Below are 22,441 nucleotides of genomic sequence, written 5' to 3'. Positions count from 1 at the left end.
TCAGGAGGATGAGGCAGGAGAATCGCTTGAACCCAGGAGGCGGAGGTTGTGGTGAGCCGAGATCACGCCATTGCACTCCAGCCTGGGCAATAGGAGCGAAACTCTGAAAACAAACAAACAAACAAATAAAAAACAGAAACACATACGCACATATACGCACATGTACATGTGCTGCACAGGAAAAAAATGGAGCATTATACCAAACTATTAATAGTGGTTAACGCTAATGAGTGATATTATAGGAACCTTTCACTTATCTGATTTTTCTTTGAAATAATAAAAATTTAAAAATAAGCATGCTTTGTTTTATAGCAAAAAATAACACTCAGTAGAAAATACATTTAAACACAGACGGGATTATATCATTGTAGTGCTCAAAACTGTTCAATGGCTTGCTGCCAATAGAATAAAATTCATATTCATTAAAGTAGCACTCAGGGCTTGACACAATTTATCTTAATTTCCGTTTACTTACTCCTATCTAATCTAGTTACACCAGACTACCTCTGTATTCTTTTTTTTGTGATTTTCTCTGCTTGAAATATGTTATTTACCTTTTCTGTCTGTTGACACACCCTTCAAGGTCCAGCTTAAATGTTCCTCTGCTCTCGTTCTTTCCAAGCCTGAGAAACAACCATGCTTTCCTGAGTGTTTACCGTCCATTCGAGAGGAAGCACGGGAAACGTATAAGACTCATAACTTCCTGTGGGGACACTGCATATGACTGTGCAGCTTGCATCTGACTGCGTGCACATTGGGGTTTATGGAAATGGTGCCGCCCAGGGTCAGGCGCTGCACAATGACTGGTCTTGAAGCGGGGACGTGGGGAGAGACACATAATTCAGGCAAGAGATAGCAGAGGTGTGACAGTGTCTAGGCAGACTTCCTCTTTAAGTAGTAGTCACTCTAACAAAGTACGACGGAGAGAGACAAGACTAAATAGTGTGATAGGTTGAGGGTACAGTGTGAGCATGGGCTTGAAGGAGAGTATGGTGTATTTGTGATTTCAGCCTGACTGCAGTGGGGTGTGCCAAGGGGTGAGAAGAGGCCAGAAGGAGAGCAGGATAATATCACAAATATCCAAGCATGCCAGGTATGACAGGTCAAGGAGTTTGGACTTTTTTTTTTTTTTTTCTTTTTTTTAAGACAGAGTCTTGCTCTGTCTGGAATGCAGTGGCACAATCTCAGCTCACTGTAACCTCCGCCTCCCAGGTTCAAGCGTTTCTCCTATCTCAGCCTCCCAAGCGGCTAGGATTACAGGCGCCTGCCACCATGCCCGGCTAATTTTTGTATTTTTAGTAGAGACAGGATTTCACCCTGTTGGCCAGGCTGGTCTCGAACTCCTGACCTCAGGTGATCTGACTGCCTCGGCCTCCAAAAGTGTTGTGATTACAGGCCTGAGCCACCGCACCCAGCCTGGACTTTCTTCTGAGTACCCCAGAGAGCTGGTAGGTTACACACAGTAATAACATGATTGAATTTAGATTTTAAAGAGATTACAGACTACACTGTAGAAACTAGTAAGGAGGCTATTATACAAAGAGATAACGAGTACTGAAACTGAAGTACTGGCAGTGGCTCAGAGGCTCAGGTATCAAAAGTACATCTAATGCAAACTTCAGCTTTCCAGTAGACTTCCTTGAGAGGCAGATCTCATGATTTCTTGTTTGATTTCATTTTTTCTCAACACAGATGGGAAAAATAAGACATAGATACAGTTATGACAAAAAAAAAAAAAAAAAGAAGAAATAGATGACAAAGCAAGAAAATTAACACAGAATATGACCTTGGAGTTTTCATTCAATAAACGTTTAATGATCAACTACCATATACTGGGCCCTCCTGGCACTGTTCTCTGTATACTCATAGAGAGATATCACATTGTTTTTTTTTGAGATTTTGCCCAAGTTGGAGTGCAATGGCGTGATCTTGGCTCACCGCAACCTCCGCCTCCCGAGTTAAAGCGATTCTCCTGCCTCAACCTCCTGAGTAGCTGGGATTACAGGCATGCACCACCACCCCGGCTAATTTTGTATTTTTAGTAGAGACGGGGTTTCTCCATGTTGGTCAGGCTGGTCTTGAACTCCCGACCTCAGGTGATCCACCTGCCTCAGCCTCCTAAAGTGCTGGGATTACAGGTGCAAGCCACCGCGCCCGGCCAAGAGACACCACATTCTTTTTTTTTTTTTTTTTTTGAGATGGAGTCTGGCTCTGTCACCCAGGCTGCAATGCAGTGACCAGATCTCAGCTCACTGCAAGCTCCGCCTCCTGGGTTTATGCCATTCTCCTGCTTCAGCCTCTGGAGTAGCTGGGACTACAGGCGCCTGCCGCCTCGCCCAGCTAGTTTTTTGTATTTTTTTAGTAGAGATGGGGTTTCACCGTGTTAGCCAGGATGGTCTCGATCTCCTGACCTCGTGATCCACCCGTCTCGGCCTCCCAAAGTGCTGGGATTACAGGCTTGAGAAACCGCGCCCGGCGAGATACCACATTCTTATGTCTTAAAGCCATTGTTGCATTTCTAGATACATGCTATCTGCTCGTAGAGAAGAGACTTTCTGAAGCCTGGTTGCCCTCGTCATAGGAGCAAGTCTTCTAAAAAATATTTCAGCTAGTCTAAGTTTCTTTCTTCACAACAGAGGCAAGGGTATGCATTCACTACAAGATCAAGTGCTGACAACTTGGCATTTGCTCCTTCTTCTTTAGCATTTTTGACCTTGAATCCTACTGGTCTTGGAATAACTATGAATAACTTTATGTCCATCCTCTGCAAGAAGCCTGTCTCACCTTTCCCTCTCTCTGCCATGTTGGAATGAACTATTGTTCCTCAGGCCTTTCACAGTTTTCACCAGGGGGATTTCCCCAAGTTGGGGGCATGTTTATATTCATCTCTAATTGATCCATATCACTCTCCCTCTCCTGTTTGACTTTTATTGCAGCCACTTTGGAGCCATAGATAAGATTTAAAGCCTAAGAAAAACAGAAGAGGTGTCTGGGAGGGAGCATAGGCAAGACAAGGGGAAAACTGAAGCAAGTTGACAACCCCCAGGCAGTAGGTACAAGAATCCCTGTCTACAAAGTCCTCTAGTGCCTGGAGACACCAGTTCATGCTTAAGTTTCAGAGTTAGGTTCTGGGAACAGACACTAGTGATCTGCAAGCTTCTTTCTAGTTCTATACCTAGTTCTAAAATTATACAATTCTCATTGTAAGATATCACCAACATGTCTGTTCACAAGGTTCATTTGTAAAGAGACCTAAGCAATTATTTTTTTTTTTGTAAACAATTCTTAATTAAAATTAGGATTGAGGATTTGAGACTCATAGATACATTTGGGAATAGTAGAAGTTAAACTTCTGCTATTTATCCCATAGTTCCTTCAGTAGATTTCTGTGAAAGCTATTGGGGCTGGGGGCAGTGGCTCACGCCTGTAATCCTAGCACTTTGGGAGGCCAAGGCAGGCAGATCACGAGGTCAAGAGATTGAGACCATCCTGGCCAACATTGTGAAACCCTGTCTCTACTTAAAAAAATGCAAAAATTAGCTGGGTGTGGTGGCACGTGCCTGTAGTCCCAGCTACTCGGGAGGGTGAGGCAGGAGAATGCCTTGAATCTGGGAGGCGGAGGTTGCACTGAGCCAAGATCGGGCCACTGAACCCAGCCTGGGCAACAGAGCAAAACTCTGTCTCAAAAACAGCAACAAGAAAACTATCCAAAACATTGGTTCCTTTTGGTTTCTCTGACAATCTGAACATCAGTAGCAAGACAAAATAATATTAGCTAGAAAATTAAAGTTGTGCGATGTGTTTTGAAGGAAAGTAATTTCTTCTTAATATGATGGATAAAAGAAATACGTAGGGTTGCCAGATTTAGCACAAACAAGCAAACAAACAGGATGTCCAGTTAAATTTGAATTTCAGATCAAAGATTAATACTTTTTAAAGCATAAACATGTCCCATATAATGTTTGAGACATATCTATACTAAAAAGCAAACAGACAAAACACTATTTTATCCAACAATCTTAAACAGAGGTTGCTAAAGTTCTGTTCCACCCAATAGGCTGTTAGGAGGATTAAGTTAGATAAAGTGCAGCTAGGCGCCGGTGGCTCACGCCTGTAATCCCAGCACTTTGGGAGGCCGAGGCGGGCGGATCACGGGGTCAGGAGATGGAGACCATCCTGGCTAACAGGGTGAAACCCCGTCTCTACTAAAAATACAAAAATTAGCCAGGCTTGGTGGCGGACACCTGTAGTCCCAGCTACTCTGGAGGCTGATGCAGGAGAATGGCGGGAACCGGGGAGGCGGAGCTTGCAGTGAGCCAAGATTGCACCACTGCACACCTACCTCGGCAACTGAGCGAGATTCCGTCTAAAAAAAAAAAAAAAGAAAGAAAAGAAAAACTATCTCTAACCCATCTTAAACTTTTACTAGGGTGCAAGAGGAACAATTTAAGAGTGCATAACTGCTGAGGAAGAGCACTGTGACAGCATCGATGGAAATTTTTTTTTTTTTTTTTTTTTTTGAGACGGAGTCTGGCTCTGTCGCCCAGGCTGGAGTGCAGTGGCTGGATCTCAGCTCACTGCAAGCTCCGCCTCCCGGGTTTGCGCCATTCTCCTGCCTCAGCCTCCCGAGTAGCTGGGACTACAGGCGCCCGCCACCTCGCCCGGCTATTTTTTTGTATTTTTTAGTAGAGACGGGGTTTCACTGTGTTAGCCAGGATGGTCTCGATCTCCTGACCTCGTGTTCCGCCCGTCTCGGCCTCCCAAAGTGCTGGGATTACAGGCTTGAGCCACCGCGCCCGGCCTCGATGGAAATTTTTAAATGGAGCAGCACCTTATACTCTGGAACTTTGCTTAGGGTTTGCTTACCAATTGATGCTTCTAAAATTTTAGCAGTCATTAAGGGTCACTTCAAAGTCTTGTTAATACAGATTTCCTGATCTCATTCTGCTGAGATTCTGACTCAGCAGGTCTGGGATGCAGCTGAGAATTTGCATGTCTAACAGCCTCCCGGAAGATGCTGATGTCGTTCATCTGTAGATAACCACCACACTTGAAGTAGTACTGGATAAAGTTTATTGTTTTAGAATGGTGCAGTGGCCCACGCCTGTAATTCCAGCATTTTGGGAGGCTGAAGTGGGCGGATCACCTGAGGTCAGGGGTTCCAGACCAGCCTGGCCAACATGTCAAAACCCCATCTATACTAAAAATACCAAAAGTAGCCCGGCGTGGTGGCACCTACTTGGGAGGCTGAGACAGGAGAATCCCTTGAATCCAGGAGGCGGAGGGTGCGGTGAACTGAGATTGCGCCATTGCACTCCTGCCTGGGCAACAAGAGAGAAACTCTGTCTCAAAAATAAATAAATAAATAAGTAAAAACTATTAAGAAGATAATTGATATAAGGACATATATTAACATTTTTATTGGAAATGAAAAAGGAAGTCAGGCTTTTTGCTTCCAAAGCCAAAAGATTTGGCTCACAGGTTTGCCCACAAACAGTAGCTTTGTCATTTAGTTTATATTTCCATAAACTGAATGATCTATGTCTGTATTCCAAGGTTTTTCTTTTTTTTTTTTAAGTTAAAATCTACAAAGTTTTTGTGTATGGTTTGTACAGTTTTGGGGACAAGTGAAGGGCTGAAACTTAGTTGTGCAGTTTTGTGGGATATGTAGAGGCTAAAATACAGCCTGCAATCCACTGGCCAGGCTCTCCTCCTCAACTAGAGGAAGGAGCACATTTTTCTTTACACATGGGTACCATTCCTAGAAAACCTGCTTTTTCCCAGAAGGGCACCTTTGCCTAATTTGCAAAAAGGCACTGGAAAAACTAGCAATGGCCCTGAAAGCATGTATACCAAATACTAGACAGTAGAAATTAATCCCTGGAAGCTACCTCAACATAAAACTTTTTCTTAGATTTCACTTAAAAACATGTAGAGGGAATCGCTTGAACCCGGAAGGCAGAGGTTGCAGTGAGCCGCGATTGCGCCAGTGCACTCTAGCTTGGGAGACAGAGTGAGATTTCATCCAAAAACAAAAAACAAAAAAAAAAACCACTGTAGAGGAAATACATACTTTAGTTTTCTTTTCTTTTCTTTTCTTTTTTTTTTTTTTGGCTTTTTTTAAAAAAAATTATTATTATTATTATTTTTATTTTATTTTATTATTATTTTTTTTTTTTGAGACGGAGTCTTGCTCTGTAGCCCGGGCTGGAGTGCAGTGGCTGGATCTCAGCTCACTGCAAGCTCCGCCTCCCGGGTTTAGGCCATTCTCCTGCCTCAGCCTCCGGAGTAGCTGGGACTACAGGCGCCCGCCACCTCGCCCGGCTAGTTTTTTGTATTTTTAGTAGAGACGGGGTTTCACGGTGTTAGCCAGGATGGTCTCGATCTCCTGACCTCGTGATCCGCCCGTCTCGGCCTCCCAAAGTGCTGGGATTACAGGCTTGAGCCACCGCGCCCGGCCTTTTTTTTTAAATTATTATGTGAGTAAACAAACCAAAAGAAGAAGAAGAAGAAGACCATTGCTCCAAACTCTTTTCAATGTTGGTCTGGTGCCTATTCCTCACCTTGCACTGCCAATCTGCACATCTCCCCTCTCTCTTTGGTTGTTCCTTTTGGCTGCTTCTTTCTTTAAACAACTACGGTTTATGAAAATAGTTGACAAGTGAGTGCAGTGGTGAGCAGCCTAAAATCCTGACTCAATACTGATGGAAGCAATCTGTTTAACAACCTCAGAAAGACTGTGTGAGTCATTTGTGGATTCTCATCTGGAAATGATCCTAAATCCTAGAATCTTCACCACAAGGCGTTTTTCTTGCATTGATTCTTGGAGTCTTTTTTTTTTTTTTTTGAGACGGAGTCTCACTCTGTTGCCCGGGCTGGAGTGCAGTGGCAGGATCTCAGCTCACTGCAAGCTCCGCTTCCCGGGTTCACGCCATTCTCCTGCCTCAGCCTCCCGAGTAGCTGGGACTACAGGCGCCCGCCACCTCGCCCGGCTAGTTTTTGGATTTTTTAGTAGAGACGGGTTTTCACCGTGTTATCCAGGATGGTCTCGATCTCCTGACCTCGTGATCCGCCCGTCTCGGCCTCCCAAAGTGCTGGGATTACAGGCTTGAGCCACCGCGCCCGGCCAGATTCTTAGAGTCTTGACATTCGAACTGGTCCTTCAAGCTGGGATTCTTTCCCTTTGTGCCTCTGATCAAGTCAGCACACACCTTCTCCAAGGATTTCACGCTGTGGCTGGTTGGGGTAATCCTCATGCAGTGAATTGTCACCTCTGGATCCAAGAGTGTATTTCCGGAGTTTTGTAAAGCCTAGGGCAGTGTGGCTATCCTGACCAACTAGTTCCTCAAGGAATGGCCAGGAGGACATGGCTCTCCCTCCAAGAGCCCTCTACTACCTTCTAGACCTCATTATACTCTCACCCTGAGGCAATTTCCTTTCCTTTTATCTTCTCCCTGATCTTCTCCCTAAATGTTCCCACATTTATCCTCTTCTCCAAGGGCTTTGTTTCTTCAGGCCTAACTAAATACACAGTCCACAAGCCACCTCAGCTGTACTTATGCTAATTCTCACTTCCAGTTTTTCTCCAGGGGCAGTACTGGGAGGGATGGCGCAAAGATATGCACTGCCACCTGGTGGCCAACTGCTAACCAGCTCTGGTAATACCAAGGATGCTATTAGCACCATAGCAACGGGCTCTGGAGGAGGATTTGCAGAAGCACCAGGCGTGGGCGGAGCAGTGTCAGCTCCTTCTTTGGTAATAGCATTCTCTCTGCCTGGAATTATCTTTCCAAATCTATTTCTCACAAAATTCTTTTCATCTTTCAAAGTCCATATAAATGCCACTTTTACCATGATCCCCTTCCTGATCCTTCAAGTTAGTGGATCTCACTTCTCTGAAAGTACTAAAGGGTAGGTTCAGCATTTCACTTGTAACTCAGCATTCAGAGTAATGTTGCTCTTTGCCTACTTCAAACTGTTGCTCATCCCCTAAAAACTCAGCTCCTTTTAAGTGCATGCCATCAGGATATTGTAATAATCTGCTGATCTCCTGGGTCACTTTCCCCACATTCCCTGAAAATTTAGAGGCCTGATTCATTCTCTGGGTTTACACCACTCCTACTGTCATCAGTCTGGGCTATTCCATGATGCATGGAGACAATTAATCGAATAGGCTGGCCCTCAGTTTCTTCTCCACTCATTTCCAATCATCTTGTTTTCCAGTCCACCTCAGTCACTTATTCCCATGGTTAATACTCCAGCCCTGGTTATTTATAATAAATGGGCTTGGCTGGGCGCGGTGGCTCATGCCTGTAATCCCAGCACCTTGGGAGGCTGAGGCGGGTGGATCACGAGGTTACGAGTTCAAGACCAGCCTGGCCAGGATGGTGAATGGTGAAACTCCGTCTCCACTAAAAATACAAAAATTAGCTGGATGTGGTGGCGGGCGCCTGTAATCCAAGCTACTTGGGAGGCTGAGGCAGAGAATTGCTTGAATCCGGGAGGCGGAGGTTGCAGTGAGCCAAGATCACACCAGTGCACTCCAGCCTGGGCAACAGAGCAAGAGTCCATCTCAAAAAAAAAAAAAAAAAAAAAAAAAAAAAGGGCTGCTTGCATAACCTGTATTATTTTGCATCTCATCCTGACCATCACTTCCTCTGTAACCATGTATTGATAGAAGCAGAATCTCTAAACTATTAACCTTATCAATTTTTCACTGCCCATCACTCTTCTGTTTTTGCTTTCCACGTCACCCAACTTAAATTCCTTGATTCACCACACTAAACACTTCTTTGCATAAATGAGCAACTCCTGGGCACTCCTTTCCCCCGTCACATTCTCTGGTAAGAACTCAACTTTTGGCCAGGTGCAGTGGCTCACACATGAAGTCCCAGCACTTTGGGAGGCCAAGGCAGGCAGATCGCTTGAGGCCAGGAGATCGAGACCATCCTGGTCAACATGGTAAAACCTCGCCTCTACTAAAAAAAGAAAAGAAATGGCATGAAAATTGCTTGAACCCAGGAGGCAGAGGTTGCAGTGAGTAGAGATCATGCCACTGGACTCCAGCTTGGGTGAAAGAGACTCTATCTCAAGGTGTGCTACACTTGAAAAGAACTGTTTGAGTTCTCTAATTTATATAAACAGTCATCTGGAGAACAGGCATGGAAACGATATTAAGGGTATGGGATAATGGTGGAAGCAACATAGAGTTGGATCAGGCTGAATTTATTGATTTGGGCCCACTAAGTAGGGACTCTGCTTTTAATGTTGCAGCTCGGAAATTTACAAAACCTTCTAATAGTTTATTTGCTTGGTTAGCTGAAATATAGATTAAAAGATGGCCCACTGTGAGGAGTTGGAAATGCCTCATCTCCCTTGGTTTAATGTAGAGGAAGGGATCCAAAGGCTTAGGGAGATTGGGATGGTGGAGTGGGTTAGTCACTTTAGACCTACTCATCCCAGCTGGGAAGGTCCAGAAGATATACCCTCGACCAATGCCTTGTGAAATAGATTTGTGAGGCCAGTACCTGCATCTTTGAGGAGCCCTGTAATTGCTCTTCTCTGTATGTCAGATCTTTTTTTTTTTTTTTTTTTTTTTTTTTGAGACAGAGTCTCACTCTGTCACCCAGGCTAAGAGTGCAGTGGTGCAATCTCAGCTCACTGCAACCTCAGCCTCCCGGGTTCAAGTGATTCTCCTGCTTCACCCACCTGAGTAGCTGGGATTACAGGTACCCCCTACTATGCCCAGCTAATTTTTTTTTTTTTTTGTATTTTCAGTAGATACAGGGTTTCACCATGTTGGCCAGGCTGGTCTCGAACTCCTGACCCCATGGTTCACCCACCTCAGCCTCCCAAAGTGCTGGGATTACAGGCGTGAGCCCCCGCGCCTGTAATCTAACAGTGGGAACTGCAGTCACTCAACTACACAAATTAAATACAATGGGAATAATTGGATGCCAAGGTAGCAGGAGCCAAGTGGTGGCACTTGACCATCAAAGGCAAGGTAGTGTAGCTACCATAATGGACAGCAGAGGCAAAGTGGCAATCAGAATAGTCTGACTCTTGTAGAGTTCTAGCATTGGCTAATTAATCACGGTGTTCCTGTAAGTGAAATTGATAGGAAGCCTACTGCATTCTTACTTAATTTATACAAGCAGAAAACTTCTAGATTGAGTGGACAAAAGATAAATTTGAATTACAAAATCAGAGAATCACGGCCACTCAGTTGATTTCCAGATCTGAGCCAATTTACAGACCCAGAGCCCCTTGAATGAAGGAGAGATCAGGTCCCCTTGAGGAAGGACCCCACTACATTACCGATCATTTATGTAGTGAATCTTTCTCCCATCCCTCCCCAAGGAGACCTCTGTCCTTTTTTTTTTTTTTTTTTCTGAGATGGAGTCTCACTCTGTTGCCCAGGCTAGAGTGCAGTGGTGCGATCTCGGCTCACTGCAACCACCACCTCCCGAGTTCAAGCGATTCTCCTGCCTCAGCCTCCTGAGTAGCTGGGATTACAGGCATGTGCCACCATGCCCCATTAATTTTTTGTATTTTTAGTAGAGATGCAATTTCACCATGTTGGTCAGGCTGGTCTTGAACTCCTGACCTTGTGATCCACCTGCCTTGACCTTCCAAAGTGTTGGGATTACAAGTGTGAGCCACTGCACCTCGCCAACCTCCATCCTTTTACCAGGGTAATTGTGCACTGGGGAAAGAGAAATGAACAGACATTTTGAAGACTACTGGACACTGGCTGTGAGCTGATGTTGATTCCAGGGGACCCAAAACATCACTGTGGTCCTCCAGTTAAACTCAGGGCTTATGGAGATCAGGTAATTAATGGAGTTTTAGCTCAGGTCTGACTTACAGTGAGTCCAGTGGGTCTCCAGACTCATCCTGTGGTCATCTCCTCAGTGCCAAAATGCATAATTGGCATAGACATACTTAGCAGCTGGCAGAACCCTCACAGTGGCTCCCTGACTGGTAGGGTGAGGGCCTATTATGGTGGGAAGGGCCAAACGGAAGCCAATAGAGCTGACTCTACCTAGATAAATAGTAAATCAAAAACAATATCACATCCCTGGAGGGATTGCAGAGATTAGTGCTACCATGAAGGACTTGAAAGACGCAGAGGTGGTGATTCTTAGCACATCCTCATTCAACTCTCCCATTTGGCCTGTGCAGAAGACAGATGGATCTTGGAGAATGACAGTGGATTATCATATGTTTAACCAAGTGGTGACTCCAATTGCAGCTGCTGTACCAGATGTGATTTCATTGCTTGAGTAAATTAACTCATCTCCTGGTACCTGGTGTGCAGCCATTGACTTGACAAATGCCTTTTCCTCCATTCCTGTTCATAAGGCCCACCAGAAGCAAGTTGCCTTCATCTGGCAAGGCCATTAATACACTTTTACTGTCCTACCTCAGAGGTAGGACAACTCTCCGGCTTTGTGTCATAATCGTATTCGGAGACACCTTGATCACTTTTTGCTTCCACCAGATATCACACTGGGACATTACATTGATGACATTATGCCAATTGAATCCAGTGAACAAGAAGTAGCAAACACTCTGGACTTATTGGTGAGACATTTGTGTGCCAGAGGATGGGAAATAAATTCGACTAAAATTCAGGGAACTTCTACCTCAGTAAAATTTCCAGGGGTCCAGTGGTGTGGGGTCTATTGAGATATTCTCTTTTTTTTTTTTTGAGATGGAGTTTCACTCTTGTTGACCAGGCTGGAGTGCAATGGTGTAATCTCGGCTCACTGCAACCTCCACCTCCTGGGATCAAGCAATTCTCCTGCCTCTGCCTCCTGAGTAGCTGGGATTACAGGATGTGCCACCACACTCGGCTAATTTTGTATTTTTAGTAGAGATGGGGTTTCTCCATGTTGGTCAGGCTGGTTTCAAACTTCTGACCTCAGGTGTTCCACCCGCCTCAGCCTCCCAAAGTGCTGTGATTACAGCAGTGAGCCACCGCACCTGGCCCCTTATGCCCGGCTAACTTTTTTATTTTTTAGTAAAAACGGGGTTTTGCCATAGTTGGCCAGGCTGGTCTCGAACTCCTGACCTCGTGATCTGCCCGCCTCGGCCTCCCAAAGTGCTAGGATTACAGGGGTAAGCCACGGTGCCCAGCCTAATTTTTGTATTATTAGTAGAGTCAGGGTTTCACCATGTTGACCAGGCTGGTCTCGAACTCCTGACATCAAGTGATCCGTCTGCCTTGACCTCCAAAAGTGCTGGGGATTACAGGCATGAGTCACTGCGCCTGGCCGAGATACTCCCTCTAAGGTAAAGGATAAGTTGCTGCATTTGGCTGCTCCTATGACCAAGAAAGAGGTACAATGCCTATTGGGCCTATTTGGATTTCGGAGGCAACACATCCCTCATTTGGGTGTGTTAGTTTGGTCCATTTATCGAGTGACCCAAAAGGCTGCCAGTTTTGAGTGGGGTCCAGAACAGAAGGCTCTGCAACAGGTCCAGGCTGCTTCTGCCACTTGGGCCATATGACCCAGAAGATCCAATGATGCTTCAGGTGTCAGTGGCAGAGGGATGCTGTTTGGAGCCTTTGGCAGACTCCCATAGGTGAATCACAGCAGAGACCTTTAGGATTTTAGAGCAAGGGGCCCTGTCATCTTCTGCAGATAACTACTCTCCTTTTGAGAGACAGCTCCTGGTCTATTACTGAGCTTTGGTGGAAACTGAACGTTTGACTATGGGACAAGTCACCATGCAACCTGAACTGCCTATCATGAACTGGGTGCTTTCTGACCAGTCTAGCCATAAAGTGGGTCATGCACAGCGGCATTCCATCATCAAATGGAAGTGGTATATATGTGATTGGGCTTCAGCAGGTCCTGAAGGCACAAGTAAGTTACATGAGGAAGTGGCTCAGATGCCCATGGTCTCCACTCCTTCCATCCTGCCTTCTCTCCCCGAGCCTGCACCAATGGCTTCTTGAGGAGTTCCCTATGATCAGTCGACAAAGGAAGAGGAGACTAGGACCTGGTTTACAGACGGTTCTACACGATATGCAGGCACCACCTGAAAGTGGACAGCTGCAGCACTACAGCCCCTTTCTAGGACATCCTTGAAATACAGCGGACATCTTCCCAATGGGCAGAACTTCGAGCAGTGCGCCTGGCTGTGTATTTTGCATGGAAGGAGAAATGGTCAGATATGCGATTATGTACTGACTCATGGGCTGTAGCCAATGGGATGGCTGGATAGTCAGGGACTTGGAAGCAGCATGATTGGAAAATTGGTGACAAAGACATTTGAGGAAGACATGCAGATGGACCTCTCTAAGTGGTCAAAAACTGTGAAGATATTTGTATCCCATGTGAGTACTCACCAATGTGTTAACTCAGTGGATAGGATGACTCAGTGGATAGGATGACTCAGTGGATAGGATGACTTGTTCTGTGGACACCACTCAGCTTCTTTCCTCTGCCACCCATGTCATTACCCAATGGGCCGATGAACAAAATGGCCACGGTGGCAGGGATGGAGATTATGCAACATGGACTTCCACTCACCAAGGATGACCTGGCTACGGCCACTGCTGAGTGCCCAATTTGCCAGCAGCAGAGACCAACACTGAGCCCTCGATATGGCACCATTCCTTGGGGTAATCAGCCAGCTACCTGGTGGCAGGTTGATTATACTGGACCTGTTCCATCATGGAAAAGACAAAGGTTTGTCCTCACTGGAATAGACGCTTACTCTAGATATGGGTTTGCTATCCTGCACGCAATGCTTCTGCCAAGACTACCAACCGTGGACTCACAGAATGCCTTATCCACCATCATGGTATTCCACACAGCACTGCCTCTGACCAAAGCACTCACTTTATGGCTAAAGAAGTGCGGCAGGCCAGGCACGGTGGCTCACGCCTGTAATTCCAGCACTTTGGCAGGCCAAGGCAGGTGGATCACGAGGTCAGGAGTTCGAGAGCAGCCTGGCCAAGATGGTGAAACCCTGTCTCTACTAAAAACACAAAAATTAGTCGGGGCCAGGCATGGTGGCTAATGCCTATAATCTCAGCACTTTGGGAGGCCAAGGCGGGGGGATCACCTGAGGCCAGGAGTTCAAGACCAGTCTGGTCCAACATGGTGAAATCCCATCCCTACTAAAAATACAAAAATTAGCTGGGCATGGTGGCAGGTGCCTGCAATTCCAGCTACTTAGGAGACTGAGGCAGGAGAATCACTTGAACCCGGGAGTTGGAGGTTGCAGTGAGCTGAGATTATGCCACTGAACTCCAGCCTGGGTGACAGAGTGAAACTCCATCTCAAAAAAAAAAAAAAAAATTAGCCAGGCGAGGTGGCCAGAACCTGTAACCTCATCTACTCAGGAGGCTGAGGCAGGAGAATCGCTTGAACCCGGGAGGCAGAGGTTGCCGTGAGCTGAGATAGCACTGTTGCACTCCAGCCTGGGCGACAGAGCAAGACTCCATCTCAAAAAAAAAAAAAAAAAAAAAAAGTGTGGCAGTGGGCTTATGCTCATGAAATTCACTGGTCTTACCATGTTGCCCATCATCCTGAAGCAGCTGGATTGATAGGACAGTGGAATGGTCTTTTGAAGTCAGAATTACAATGCCAACTAAGTGACAATACTTTGCAGGGCTGGGGCAAAGTTCACCAGAAGGCCATGTATGCTCTGAATCAGCATCCAGTATATGGTACTGTTTCTCCCATAGCCAGGATTCACGGGTCCAGGAATCAAGGTGTGGAAGTGGAAGTGGCACCACTCACTGTCGCCGCTAGTGATCCACTAGCAAAATTTTTGCTTCCTGTCCCCACAACAGGCCTGTCTTCTAGGCCTTCTGCTGGCCTAGAAGTCTTAGTTCCAGAGGGAGGAATGTTGCTGCCAGGAGACACAACGATTCCATTAAACTGGAAGATTGCCACCTGGACACTTTGGACTCCTTCTACCTTTAAGTCAACAGGCTAAGAAGGGAGTCACAGTATTGGCTGGGATGATTCACCTGTACTATTAAGATGAAATTAGTCTACTACTCCACCACAATGGAGGTAAGGAAGAGTACGCATGGAATACAGGAGATTCATTAGGGCGTCCCTTAGTATTATCATGCCCTGTGATTAAGGTCAATGGGAAACTACAACAGCCCAATCCAGGGAGAACTACAAATGACCTAGACCCTTCAAGAATGAAGGTTTGGGTCAGTCCACTGGAAGAAAACGATGACCTGCTGAGGTGCTTGCTGAAGTCACAGGGAATACAGAATGGGTAGTAGAAGGTAGTTGGCTGCGTGCGGTGGCTTACGCCTGTAATCCCAGCACTTTGGGAGGACAAGGCAGGTAGATCACAAGGTCAGGAGTTTGAGACCAGCCTGGCCAACACGATGAAACCCCAAGTCTACTAAAAATACAAAAATTAGCCAGGTGTGGTGGTGGGCACCTGTAATCCCAGCTACTCGGGAGGCTGAGGCAGGAGAATTGCTTGAACCCAGGAGGTGGAGTGTGCAGTGAGCCGAGGTCGTGCCACTGTACTCCAGCCTGGGTGACACAGCAAGACCCTGTCTCGGGATGGGGGGTGAGGGAAAAAGAGAAGGTAGTCATCAATACCAGCTACGATCACGTGACCAGCTGCAGATATGAAGACTGTAATTGTTATGAGTATTTCCTCCTTTTTTTTTGGTTAAAAACATGTTTGTGCATGTATACACTTGTACTAAGAAAATATCTCCATTGAGGCTGGGTGTTGTGGGTCATGCCTGTAATCCCAGCACTTTGGGAGGCTGAGACGGGCGAATCACCTGAGGTCGGGAGGTCAAGACCAGCCTGACCAACATGGAGAAACCCCATCTCTACTAAAAATACAAAATCAGCCGGGCGTGGTGGCGCATGCCTATAATCCCAGCTACTTGGGAGGCTGAGGCAAGAGAGTTGCTTGAACCCAGGAGGCGGAGGTTGTGGTGAGTCGAGATTGTGCTATTGCACTATAGCCTGGGCAATAACTGCGAAACTGTGTCAAAAAAAAAGAAAAAAAGAAAATACCTTCATTTTATTTCCTTTCTTTTATCATGTGACATAAGATTTTTTGACTTCACATCAGCATTTAAGTATTGTTAACTTTATGTAGTAGTGTTTGGGTTGGGAATTGGTGCGTTTCAGTTGTACAAACGGGCGTTCTGGCTCACACCTGTAATCCCAGCACTTTGGGAGGCAGAGGTGGGTGGATCACCTGAGGTCAGGAGTTTGAGACCAGCCTGGCCAACATGGCAAAACCCAGTCTCTATTAAAAATACAAAAATTAGCAGGGCTGTGGTGGCACACATCAGTAATCCCAGCTCCTCTGGAAGCTGAGGCAAGAGAATTGCTTGAGCCTAGGAGGTGGATCGTGGCGTGCACTTGTAGTCCCAGGTACTCAGGAGGCTGAGGCAGGAGAATTGTTTGAATCCCGGAGGTGGAGGTTGCAGCGAGCTGAGATTTTGCACCACTGCACTCCAGCCTGGGTGACAGAGTGAGACTCCATCTCAAAAGAAAACACACAAACAAAAAAAACCAAGTAACTTCTAGTCTTAAGTAGTAAAATCTAATTGTTAACTAAGTACGGGAGGCATAGCCAGACTCTGCAGTAGGGGGAGTTGGGTGGGGAGCTGGGATTGGGGGTAGGGGGCACAGCAGCTTCCTTCTTGGTTGGTACAGGAATAAACACCCAAAAAAGGGGATCGTTCTTTGACTAATTTCTGTGTCTCATATCTTGCTTTATTTTTTTTCTTTATTATTATTATGATGTTTTCCTTTATGTGGAGAATGGAGTCTTGTTATATAGGCCAGGCAGGTCTCGAACTCCTGGGCTCAAGCTCTCCTCCCACTTCTGCCTCCCTAAGAGCTGAGATTGCAATCATGAGCCACCGCTCCTGGCCTCATATCTTGCTTTTACAGTGCTTCCTCTAAAGTCCTTCCAAAATAGTCATATTGTCATATATAACATAATACAGAATATATCATAATATATAACATAATATATAATATAATAATATATAATATATTAATAATTATATAATGTTATGTATTAATATTATATATAAATGTAAATATATAAATAATAAACATTATTTATATATAATAAATAACAAGTATTGTTTATATATAATATTAATAATATATAATATACAACATAATATATTATATATAAAACATAATAACAAGTGTCATATAAACCTATCATCTTTAAAAATGTATTGACTGGCTGGGCGCGGTGGCTCAAGCCTGTAATCCCAGCACTTTGGGAGGCCGAGACGGGCGGATCACGAGGTCAGGAGATCGAGACCATCCTGGCTAACACAGTGAAACCCCGTCTCTACTAAAAAATACAAAAAACTAGCCGGGCGAGGTGGCGGACACCTGTAGTCCCAGCTACTTGGGAGGCTGAGGCAGGAGAATGGCGTGAACCTGGGAGGCGGAGCTTGCAGTGAGCTGAGATCCGGCCACTGCACTCCAGCCTGGGCGGCAGAGCGAGACTCCGTCTCAAAAAAAAAAAAAAAAAGTATTGACTTCTTAGATTTTCCAAAAGATATGGGGTTTCCAAAAGATACATATTTTGGAAAATGTGCAAAAGAAGAGGAACTGCTTCCCTTGACTAAGTATGCTCTGCTTCTCTAAGTATGTCTATTAAAATGTTCAGGAAAAAATCTGAGAGTTTGAGGTGCAAGGCATTTAAGATGCCAGTGAGTTCCCAGAAAACAAGCTTAGTGAAAGTCTTCCCAGAGGTGATCACATGTGGCAAATCCTTCATTTTAGGCATTATGTAATTTAACCACCAGATGCTGTCTATCCTACCTTCCAACCCATTCCAAAGGCTCATATGTTGCTTAATACCTTTTGTGAGTCTTTTCAGAGTATGCAAGTATAGCACGGGCGTGGTGGCTCACACCTGTAATTCCAGCACTTTGGGAGGTCAAGGCAGGCAGATCACCTGAGGTTAGGAGTTCGAGACCAGCCAGGCCAACATGGTGAAACCCAGCCTCTACTAGTAATACAAAAATACCTGGGCATGGTGGTGCATGACTGTAATCCAAGCTACTCGGAAGGCTAGGGCAGGAGAATTGCTTGAACCCAGGAGGTGCAAGTTGCAGTGAGCTGAGATTGCCCCGTTGCACTCCAGCCTGGGCAAAAAGAAACTCTGTCTCAAAATAAATAAATAAATAAATAAATAAATAAATAAATAAATAAAACATAAAAGAATAGAAAAAATAATTTAACAAAGAGTATGCAAGTACAATGACAGTTACACTCTATAGTCTGCTCTATAAGAATAGTTATTATTAGCCAGGCGTGGTGGCTCACGCCTATAATCTCAGCACTTTGGGAGGCTAAGGAGGGTGGATCACCTGAGGTCAGGAGTTCCAGACCAGCCTGGCCAACACAGTGAAACCCTGTCTCTACTAAAAATACCAAAATTGGCCAGGTGCAGTGACTCATGCCTGTAATACCAGCACTTTGGGAGGCCGAGACGGGAGGATCATGAGGTCAGGAGATTGAGACTATCCTGGCTAACATGGTGAAGCCCCATCTCCACTCAAATTCCAAAAAAATAAGTAGGCGATGTGGTGGCATGCACCTGTAGTCCCAGCCACTTGGGAGGCTGAGGCAGGAGAATCGCTTGAACCTGGGAGGCAGAGATTGCAGTGAGCCAAGATCACACCACTGCATTCCAGCCTGGGCGACAAGAGTGAGACTCCGTTTCAAAAAAAAAAAAAAGAATAGTTATTATTGTGTACATTCATATATTACTCTACATTACTCTTCACACCTGTATAGCCATGGTTCTTTTCAAGGAAATTCCCTCAAAACCAGTTGCGTATGATTATTACTGAGGCCTGTTTGCAATTACAATGCTGATCATAAATATTTTATCATCCTTATTGTTTTTGATAATATTAAAGCACAAAAGGCCACAAATGGCAAATAGTAATTACTTACGAATAAAAAGATTTTGGGAATGTACCAAGTCTACTGGCTGCAATAGTCTCTCCCACCACCACTTACATCTATTACACATCAAGACAAGAAAAGTTTAGGCAGATGGGAGGTATTGGGATTATCAACATAACCCTGACCAACCAATTTGATATCTGACATCAGTTTTAATACTCACATGCTGTCTGTTGTCCATCTCTCTGCTATCCTAGGAATTGACTCCCTCTCCAATTTCTCTTCAAGGTACTGCTTCCGCTAAATTGTAATTGGCTAGTTATTCATTCCCTCCATCTACTTAAGCTCCTTGATGGAAAAGGCTGTGATTTAGACCCCTGGCCAATGGGCACTCTAAAAAAATACTTGTGGAATAAAGTGAAACTTCGTATAATTCTAATGATGTTTTAGATTGACTCAATTCTGGGATCTCCAACAAAGCTCATTCCACTCATTCAGTAGCTTGTGAGAAGCATTTTATCAAATAAGGGAGAGACAGCTGAAGGTAAGGTAAAAACGTCTCTGGCATATTTTGAGTTGTTCCTCTGACACCAACTGGCAGTTTCCCCATCTGCAAAATGAGCAGGGATTGGATTAGGTGATCTTGCTGTCATAAAATCATGTGATTTAATGTGGTTTACCTTGCCATATAAAATGTAAAACACCCTCACTCGCCGACGACGACCTGCCTCTACGCGCACACGCCCTGCCGCCGCCTGGCAGAAATCCTTCTTCCATTACCCACAGTCTTTCCCCAGATGAGACTGCTGTCCAGCATCCGATAAAGCAGTTCTCACAAACTTTATTGGGTCAATAATTCCTTTTTCCACCATATTCACAAAACCTCTAACCACAGCATCATAACCAACTTCTGAGGAAATTCGCATAATTTTCTCAGCTATCAAAGATCCTTCAACATCTGCATTCTTAGCAATGGTCATTGCTGGAATTTTGAGTGTTCTTTTAATAATTTCTATACCAATTTTTTGATCTTCATTAGCTGGAGTCCATGAGTCCAAGGCTGGAATGCACCAAAGCAGGGCACAACCCCCTCCCAAAACAATGCCTTCTTCAACAGCAAAGCTGTAGCATTAAGGGCATCTGTAACTCTTTCTTTTCATTCACTTCAACATCACTTGTCCCAACAACCTTCAGCACAGCTACTCCATCTGAAAGTGTTGCCAGCCGTTCAGCTTTTCCTTTTCATATTCACTAGTTGTGACATCTAACTGCTCATTGACTTCTCGAATACATTTTTCAATTTGAGCCTTGTCACCTTTTCCTTTTAAGAGCATGGCATCGGCTGGGCGCGGTGGAGTTTTCAGAAGTTTTCAGGAGTTTTGCTCTTGTTGCCCAGGATGGAGAGCAATGGTGTGATCTCGGCTCACCGCAACCTCTGCCTCCCGGGTTCAAGCGATTCTCCCGCCTCAGCCTACCAAGTAGCTGGGATTACAGGTGCCCGCCACCACGCCCGGGTAATTTCTGTATTTTTAGTAGAGATGGGGTTTCTCCATGTTGGTCAGGCTGGTCTCAAACTCCTGACCTTGTGATCCGCCCATCTCGGCCTCCCAAAGTTCTGGCATTGATTACAGGTGAGCCACTGCGCCCGGCTCAGAGTAACTCTCTTTTTTTTTTTTTTTTTTTTTTGAGACGGAGTCTCCCTGTGTCTCCCAGGCTGGAGTGCAGTGGCATGATCTCGGCTCACTGCAAGCTCCGCCTCCCGGGTTCACGCCATTCTCCCGCCTCAGCCTCCCAAGTAGCTGAGACTACAGGCGCCCGCCACCACGCCCGGCTAGTTTTTTGTATTTTTAGTAGAGACGGGGTTTCACCATGTTAGCCAGGATGGTCTCGATCTCCTGACCTCGTGATCCACCCGCCTCGGCCTCCCAAAGTGCTGGGATTACAGGCTTGAGCCACCGCGCCCGGCCTAGATTAACTCTTTTTTAAAAAAAAATCAGTGAAGGGCGGGCCCGGAGGCTCACGCCTGTAATCCCAGCACTTTGGGAGGCCAAGGGAGGTGGATCATGAGGTCAGCAGTTCAAGACCAGCCTGGCCAAGATGGTGAAACCCTGTCTGTACTAAAAACACAAAAATTAGCTGGGTGTGGTGGCGGGCACCTGTAATCCCAGCTACTCGGGAGGCTGAGGCAGAGAATTGCTTCAACCCGGGAGGCAGAGGTTGTGGTGAGCGGAGATCGCACCACTGTACTCCAGCTTGGGCGACAGAGCGAGGCTCCGTCTCAGAAAAAACAAACAAACAAAAAACAATGGAAATTCTAAATTCGGTCTGTGTATTAAACTGAGACAAAACTAGTAACAGTATTTTGCCAAGGGCACTTGGCCTTACTCCCATTCTCTCACACTTCAGATATAAATCACTGAATTAATCCAGCACTGAATAAATGAATGATCCATAATTTCCTAAGACAGTTCCAATTTTCATCTTGCACAAATCTACAAAACTGATCCACCCGCACAGCACTTAAACACCTGGTAGTATCTTTCAAGGCCAAGGTAGTTCCGCCTCCGGAATCCAGTTCCCTCCTCCTGGATCATGCTCCGAAGGCTCCCTCACTTCATTTCAGGTCTCCTGCCAAAAGACTTCCTCACAAAGGCCTCTCAGACCGACCCCTTCTCCGCTTACAATTTTACAGTCTCCTCCCCACTTCCTAGCCCTACTACATTTTTCTTCATGAAGATTTATGGCACTGTTACGTATCTATGCGTTTTCTCGTCTATCTTTTCCCTAAAATATACAGTCCAGGAGGGGAAGGGCTGGGGCGGCTTCCTTAGCTGTGGGATCCCAGCACCAACAGCGGAGCCCAGGACATAGTAAGTGCTCAGTAAATCACAAATGGCTTCTCCAAGGGTCCAAGGCTAGTTTCCCAGAGCCTCAGGACACTTCTCTCTTAGCCCGACCCACCTCCGAGTAGCCGCCCACCTCTACTCGACCCCCAGCTTGGGTCCTCATTCTCGCACCCCTTGGCCGCAGGGACTGCGCGGCGCATCCACCTCCCCAGACCCCGCGACTGCGGTTGGGGCCCCCGGCTGCGCTCAGCAGCGCACCTCCCGGGCAGCTGCGCCTCTGCGCTGGACCAAGGCCGCCGCCGCGCCAGGCGGTGACAGCTGCGCTCCCGCCGGCCCCGCCCGCAGCCGTTGGGACGCACTAACTGCCTCGAACGGCCTAGCATTCGACTTTGAATGGTCCGTTAATGTGGTCGCAAAACGTGACTCGGTTCATCAGGCGCCCTCCGTAAGCAAGACAAGCACTCACCTGCGGTCCGAGCAGGGGTCCCGCTCGCGGTCGGGGTTGTCCGGCCGCTCCCAGCTTCTCACCTGCGCACCAAACGGTCCAGCCCTGGCGGCTGCTGGGGATCCCTCCGAGCGCCCCCTCGGGCGTCTTCCTGAGACCCGGGCGAGGGAACTCTTTAAGGGGAAACAGTTTTGGGCCCCACCACTCTTGGCGCCGCCGTTAGGAGGGTGTGAACATTT

At 46.1% G+C, this 22,441-nt stretch overlaps 1 long non-coding RNA gene across 1 annotated transcript in view; it reads right to left on the bottom strand.

Annotated features, from left to right (window-relative positions):
• The window catches only part of LOC135966162 (uncharacterized), a 56,350-nt gene extending 34,019 nt beyond the window's left edge, over positions 1 to 22,331 (bottom strand). The window contains exon 1 of the long non-coding RNA XR_010579277.1: positions 22,224 to 22,331. This is a non-coding gene — a long non-coding RNA (uncharacterized lncRNA). The remainder of the gene's footprint in view (positions 1 to 22,223) is intronic.
• Positions 22,332 to 22,441: the final 110 nt, after the last annotated feature.

This window comes from Macaca fascicularis, chromosome 11 (assembly GCF_037993035.2).
Source record: "Macaca fascicularis isolate 582-1 chromosome 11, T2T-MFA8v1.1".
NCBI classification, from domain to species: Eukaryota; Metazoa; Chordata; class Mammalia; order Primates; family Cercopithecidae; genus Macaca; species Macaca fascicularis.
The sequence above is the reverse complement of the archived record's forward strand: the minus strand, read 5'-3'. Positions and strand labels throughout refer to the sequence as shown.